This window comes from Myotis brandtii, unplaced genomic scaffold (genome assembly GCF_000412655.1).
Source record: "Myotis brandtii unplaced genomic scaffold, ASM41265v1 scaffold78, whole genome shotgun sequence".
NCBI classification, from domain to species: domain Eukaryota; kingdom Metazoa; phylum Chordata; class Mammalia; order Chiroptera; family Vespertilionidae; genus Myotis; species Myotis brandtii.
Window position 1 is genome coordinate 373,733 of NW_005371131.1, and position 7,619 is coordinate 381,351.

A 7,619-nucleotide genomic window follows, 5' to 3' on the forward strand; every position below is an offset into this window, starting at 1 on the left:
GGGAGGGATGGGTGCGTTTCTTTTGCATGACTGTGACCTGTTGCTCATGACTTTCTTTTGTAAATACCTATAAATGGAGAGAGATGGAGGCACCAGATCCACCTTCTGCCATTTGTACCTGCAGGACACGGAGGTGCCACCCTCTCTGTGCACCCTCCCTCCGCCCGTGTGGCCTAGCCCGTCCCTGCCCAGCTGGCTGCCCCCTTGAAGCCTCAGAGCCAGCCTTCTCGGCCCCTGGATGGTGCTGGTTTGAGTATAGAGGTGGGAGCCCAAGGGGAAGGACACAGGCCAGCCCTCCCTGTGGTTTCTCCGGGCCGCCAGACCCAGCCCAAATCAACAATGGAGTTTGTAACTATATATTTTTAATAAAGTATATGGTCCATTGGGGTAGGTTGGTTGAAGGTGGAGGGTTGGGAAGAAGAGAGACCAACATAATGTGAGTGTGTCTGTGTGTGGTATGTGTGTGGTATGTATGTGTGAATGATATGTATATGTATGGTGTGTGTGTGTGCTATGCACGTGTGTGCTATGCATGCATGTGTATTGCGTGTGGCAGGCTGTGTGGTATGTGTGTGGTATGTATGTGTGTATGATATGTATATGCATGGTGTGTGGGTGTGCTGTGCACGTGTGTGCTATGCATGTGTGTATTGCATGTGGCATGCCTGTGTATTGTGTGTGTATATGGATGTGTGTGTGCTATGCATGCATGTATATTGTGTGTGGCAGGCCTGTGTGTTGTGTGTGTGGTATGGATGCGTGTGGTACCTGTGTGTATATGGATGTGTGTGGTGTGTATGTGCTATGCATGCATGTGTATTGCGTGTGGCAGGCCTGTGTGTTGTGTGTGTGGTATGGATGCGTGTGGTACCTGTGTGTATATGGATGTGTGTGGTGTGTATGTGCTATGCATGCATGTGTATTGCGTGTGGCAGGCCTGTGTGTTGTGTGTGTGGTATGGATGCGTGTGGTACCTGTGTGTATATGGATGTGTGTGGTGTGTGTGTGCTATGCATTCATGTGTATTGCGTGTGGCAGGCCTGTGTGTTGTGTGTGTATATGGATGTGTGGGTGTTTGTGCCCCTTTGTGGACTCTATCACCTGCCATTCCCCTTCCTGGGAGCCATGCAAAGGGTCTGAGTGGGCCTCAGAGGCCTGAGTGGGTTTGAGTCAGAGCTTTGCCACTCCGTTCGGCCTCAGTTCATCCTCTGTAGGGCAGGGTGAGCCTTCCCTCCCTCCCAGAGATGATGGACAGGAGAGCCCTGGGTGGAGTCAGCCAACCCTTTATAACTCAGGGGCGTGGGGAGGGCCCGCTGACTGACACCCTCACACCCTCGCACTTCACACCAGTGGGGCTGACCAAGGCGCCGCAGACACTGGTGGGAGGGCTCTGGGAGCAGCTGGGACTCCTGGCCAGAGCCAGGCGTGGTCTCTGCCTTGCTGTGGGGTCTTGGTAAATCCCTCCCTCCTCTGGCCTCACTTAGCCTGTGCTGTCACAAACCACCCCAAACCCAGACAACAAGGGTTTCTTCTGAAGCTTCAAGCTTTTGGGGGGGTGGGGGACTGCTTGTCCGGGTTCCTCGGCTCACTCCAGCAGCAATGCCAGCTGGGACGCCAGCTTGGCCCTGAGGACCAGACGGCCTCACCCATGTCGGGCTGGGCTGGCTGTCAGCCAGGGGCCTCAGTTCTCCACCAAGGCCTCCTCTCTGACACCAGAAGCCTCATGGTGTCTTGCAGGGGGCTGGGGGGGCTGCTTGTCCGGGTTCCTCAGCTCACTGCAGCAGCGATGCCAGCTGGGACGCCAGCTCGGCCCTGAGGACCAGACAGCCTCACCCATGTGGGGGCTGGGCTGGCTGTCAGCCAGGGGCCTCGGTTCTCCCCAGGGGCCTCCTCTCTGACACCAGAAGCCTCATGGTGTCTTGGGGAGCAACCTACGAGGGTGAAGAGAAGGTCTCTAAGCCTCGCCTTGAGCTTGGGTAGCATCACCTCCACTGTGTTCTGTTTCCTTCCTGGGAGCCATGCGAAGGGTCTGAGTGGGCCTCAGAGGCCTGAGTGGGTTCGAGTCAGAGCTTTGCTACTTCCCTGCTGTGTGGCTGTCGGCAAGTTGTCCATCCGTTCGGCCTCAGTTCATCCTCTGTAGGGCGGGGGGAGCCCTCCCTCCCTCCCAGAGATGATGGACAGGAGAGCCCTGGCCCTTCCTGGGAGCCATGCAAAGGGTCTGAGTGGGCCTCAGAGGCCTGAGTGGGTTTGAGTCAGAGCTTTGCCACTCCGTTCGGCCTCAGTTCATCCTCTGTAGGGCAGGGTGAGCCTTCCCTCCCTCCCAGAGATGATGGACAGGAGAGCCCTGGGTGGAGTCAGCCAACCCTTTATAACTCAGGGGCGTGGGGAGGGCCCGCTGACTGACACCCTCACACCCTCGCACTTCACACCAGTGGGGCTGACCAAGGCGCCGCAGACACTGGTGGGAGGGCTCTGGGAGCAGCTGGGACTCCTGGCCAGAGCCAGGCGTGGTCTCTGCCTTGCTGTGGGGTCTTGGTAAATCCCTCCCTCCTCTGGCCTCACTTAGCCTGTGCTGTCACAAACCACCCCAAACCCAGACAACAAGGGTTTCTTCTGAAGCTTCAAGCTTTTGGGGGGGTGGGGGACTGCTTGTCCGGGTTCCTCGGCTCACTCCAGCAGCAATGCCAGCTGGGACGCCAGCTTGGCCCTGAGGACCAGACGGCCTCACCCATGTCGGGCTGGGCTGGCTGTCAGCCAGGGGCCTCAGTTCTCCACCAAGGCCTCCTCTCTGACACCAGAAGCCTCATGGTGTCTTGGGGAGCAACCTACGAGGGTGAAGAGAAGGTCTCTAAGCCTCGCCTTGAGCTTGGGTAGCATCACCTCCACTGTGTTCTGTTGGCCAACCCAGGTCACGGGCCACCCAGGTTCAAAGGGTAGGAAATGGAGCTCCGCCTCCTGGGAGCTTTGTCAAGTCCCATTGCAAAGGGCACGGCACCGTGAAGGACTATGGCCGTAGCTTGGGAGTCTGTCCCAGAGCCTTTGAGTTGGAGGGTTACTTCCAGCTCCAACTCCCGTCTGCGTGCCCACTGTGTGCCCAGCGCTTGGTGCATAAGGAAGCAGAGGGCACCCTCTTCGTCTCAGGAATCTTCTATGCAAAGGTGCCCGCGACCTTTGGAAACACAGGGAACCAGCAGGCAAGCTCACCGCCGTGCCGCTCTGGGCTGCTTGGTGAGCAGCCACATTTCACCAGCACCTCGGCCGGTGTGGCTGCGGGGGTGTGAACCCTCGGGCCTCCCGGGCACTTCGACACCTTCATAAACGAGCCTGAGGCGTCTTTCCTGGTGAGAGGCCACCTGGGATCCAAGCCCCCAACAAGCAGCTCATCATCGTGCCTCTCATTTGCTGACCGTCGTTCACATCCTCTAGTTCACTGATTCCTACAAAGCCCAAGGCGGGGGGCGAGGGGGGGGGCGGGGAAGTAGGACCAGGACTAGGCCTCAGAGAAGGACACGAGGCCTAGAACTAAGGGGCTGGCTTGAACCAAGGAGACAACTGTCAGCTTCCCCTTCACTCCCATCCTCCCTCAGGCAGGGGCTATGGGAGCAGCCCCCTTTCCCCCTCCCCCATCCAGGTCTTCCAGCATGCACCTCCAAGGCCTGCAGGGGCCACTCAGCAAGACAGAAGCTCAGCTGCCCAGCTGCCCACCTGCCGGTGCTCCCAGAAGGGCCCCTGGTGCCCTCTGCCAGGTGCAAGCCCCGGTGTCTCCCAGGGGCCCTGGTTGTCCGCCAGAGGCCTCTTCAGAGATGTGCCTCCCCCCGCCCTGCAGGCCCTGGGAGGACCTCGCCGGGGCTCAAGCTCTCCTGTCTGCTTCGTTCTCAGTGATGCTTTGGCACGGGGTGAGGGTGGGGGGGCAAGGAGCAGCAGTGACGAAGGACGGCCTCGGGACCTTCTCCAAGGTCGTCCAGGGGACCCACGAGGGCGAGGGGGAAAGAGGGACACTCGTGCCACCTAAGAGGGCCTCCCGTCCAGAGTGAGGCGGGGGCACCTCAAGGTCCCTCCCAAACCCTCCCTGGTCCCCAGTCGGCCACTTGCTCAGACACCGCTGACTGCGACTCCTGCCCGAGGCCTGTCTCTCTGTGAACATGGAGTGACCTGGGGCCACAGGAGAGGCTTTGACAAGAGCCCACAGCGAGGGCTTCCTGGGATGCCGAGCTGAGGTGCCAGTGTGGGCTCGGGGCAGGCGCGGGGCGGGCACGGGGAAGGAGCCGCGGGGTTCGGAGAGGCAGCACCCGCTGCAGGGAGGCTGGTTCCGCTGCAAACCCCTGCTTGGCTCTGCTCGCTCCTGGCTCCTGGCTGACTCACCTCCCTGCTCCCACCTGTTCCCCTTCCACCGCCTCCCACCTGCCTCCCCACCCCTGCTCTGCCCTCCCTCCCTCACTCCAGGCTCCTGGCGGCACCGAAAGAGGGGGGTCGCGGTATCTGGGGGTGTAGGAACCTCAGCTACCACGGCGCTTGGGATGATGGACAGTGGCTGGCTGAAGGGCCCCTTCCTCACCTCTCCCCTTCGTCCCTGCCCTGGCCTCTCTCTCCCCCTTCAGTCACAGCCGGGCCAGGGGTGGGAGGCAGGGAGAGAAGGAAGGGGAAGGAGGAGGGAGGAAGGGAGGAAAGGGTGGGGCAGGGAGAGGAAGAGGGTGTGGTCTAACGAAGCTGAAAACCTCGCCCTTATCTGCGCATAATCCCCATTTGGGCCCAGCGATTGTAGAGTCACCTTGCTTCCTTATCGCCCGCGTCTGAAGCACTTCTTTTCCTTTTGAACGCAAATTGCTTAAAGGAAAATAGGAGCCATCGCTGGTGTGGCTCAGTGGATAGAGCAGCGGCCTGCGGACTGAAGGATCCCGGGTTCGATTCTGGTCAAGGGCAAGTACCTCCACTGCAGGCCAGGTGTGCGCAGGAGGCAACCAATTGATGTGTCTCTCTCACATCGATGTTTCTCTCTCTCTGTCTCTCCACCTCCCTTCCACTCTCTATAAAAACTGATGGAGCCCTAACCGGTTTGGCTCAGTGGATAGAGCGTCAGCCTGCGGACTGAAGGGTCCCAGGTTCGATTCCGGTCAAGGGCATGTACCTTGGTTGCGGGCACATCCCCAGTAGGGGGGGGCGTGCAGGCAGCTGATGGATGTTTCTCTCTCATCGATGTTTCTGACTCTCTATCCCTCTCCCTTCCTCTCTGTAAAAAATTAATAATAATTATTTTAAAAAATTTGATGGAAAAATATCCTCAAGTGAAGATTAACAAGGAGAAGGAGAAGGAGAAGGAGAAGGAGAAGGAGAAGGAGAAGGAGAAGGAGAAGGAGAAGAAAACAAAAAGAAAAATAGGAAAGAACCTAGAAGACATTCAACTCAGCGGTTCACTGGTCAGACGCGCCTCCTCACAGTTCGTCCTTGGATCGCAGGCCGTGATCCGGGCCTGCCTCTCGCTGTATTCTCCCTGGGTCCTGACTTCTCTTGGCATTGATGGATTCCACATATTTTCCACTCCCCTGGGTCCCAGCCTTTCCCACCCACCGCCCACAGAACCGGCCACGGAATTTCTGGGGTCCATTGCAGAATGAAAATATGTGTCTCTTGTTCAAAAGTTGGGAAAACTGCCATTAGAAGCACTGAAGTATAAAGCGCGTCCTTCCTTCAGATCACCGCCTCTGCGGCTGCGCTTGCCGCGTCGTCCCCTCGGGCCTCACCTGCAGAACACAAGTTCAAAGCGACCACTAGGAATTTCAACAGTGTCACCCAACAGGGTCAATAAAAATTAGTTTTTAAAAAGAATTTCCAGACAGGCCACGGAGCATTAAGCCAAGCCCGGGTCCCTCCCAGGAAGCCGGCCCTCTGATGAGCTGTGGGCCTATCTTCCCCTCGTGTCTCGATCCTGCCATGGCCGTGGTTAACATATTTGTGCAATGTTTTGTTGTGTTTTGTCAGTTTTAAATATATATATATTGATTTCAGAGGATGAGAGGGAGATAGAAACATCAATGATGAAAGAGAATCATTGATCGGCTGCCTCCTGCACACCCCACACTGGGGATCGAGCCCACAACCCGGGCATGTGCCCTGACCGGGAATCGAACCGTGACCTCCTGGTTCATAGGTAGATGCTCAACCACGGAGCCACACCGGCCGGGCTGTTGTTTTACTTCTTTTCTTCTCATGGCTGTGGCTCGGGCTAAGTACTGACAGGTTCCGGGCTACATTTGCCAGACTCTGTCCAAGTGCAGCCCCACTATCTCCCGTGGGACAGTGTAGACTTGGGTCCAAGGGTTGGAAAAGGGAGAAGTTTCAAAACCCAGCTCCCCCTCCACGGCCTCTCAAGGGCTGCCTGTTGAGAGGGTGAATGCAGACGGAGAGGAGTGGCTGGCAGTGGGCACAGCGATGGCACCAGGGCACGGGGCCAAGAGCGCTGGCATTTGTCTGCAGAGTTATACAGAGGAAAGCTCACGGGTGTGAGAGTCAGGGGTCCTGGGTTTGCATTCTGCTGCTACCACTGATGGGCTGTGTGACTTTGGGCAGGTTGATGTGTGTCTCTGAGTCTGTTTCCTCGTCTGTTAAAAGGGCCATTCATATCTATCTCACATGCTTGTCCTGTGGCGTCAACTAGACTTCATATGTGATCAGACATGGCATGGTGTCTGTCGGGCACCTTATTGGACCCAAATGCATGTGCGTGTCCATCCAGAAAGGATTCTGATGGGCTTACCCTAGAGACACAGTTTGGAAACTGGCCTCGGAGCTCCCTGGCAGCCGTGGGAAAAGGGAAACTTGCTAGACCACCTAGCTCTCGGGGATGACTTACTATGTGATCCTGGGCAATCGGTCCCTTCTCTGACCCTCATTTCCCCATCTTTAAAGCTAGACAGTGAGCATGTCGGACAACGATTGGGAGGATGCCGAGTCCCTGTGGCCCCTCGTACAGTGACTGACGCCCTCCGGGGCCTCCTCCTCACTCCATGCACTCACTGCCTCGAACCTGGGATAAAATCCCTGCCCGCGCACCAGTGGGAAGCCCCCAGCCAGAGGCATTGGCCTGGGCCCTGCCATCAGCTCAGCTGTTACAGATTTCACAGGGCTTCGTGCCGTTCATCCATCCCTCCGTTCAGTAAGTGCTTGCTGAGCTCCTACGGTGAGCAAGGAGGAGAGAGAATCAGGCCCTGAACCAAACAGGGCCTCAGCCCTTCCATCGTGGGCTGTGGGGTGCTGGGGCCTCTGGTGGGACCGTGGGCAACCCCTGTCGCTCCTCACTCCAGCTGGACAGCAGACCGGGCTCCCTGGTTACGGTCACCATGGCTGTCCACTGCAGCTGCAGGTGCCATGGCAACGGGGCAGCTAGGCAAGAGCCCCTGCTGGGAGGAAGCTACTGCCGGCTTCCCAGGTGCCCACAGCGGGAAGGAGGCCAACAGGGGCTCCTCGGACAGAGGACAGGCCCAGGGAGGGGGTGGCATGTCACACTGAGGGGCAGGTGCAGAGCCCCATCCAGACCCAGGCTCCTGACTCCCTGCGTGTCACTAGGTCGCCTCCTCCTGGATGTGGCCCCTGGAATGAGGCTCTGGAGCCCACTCCTGCCCCTG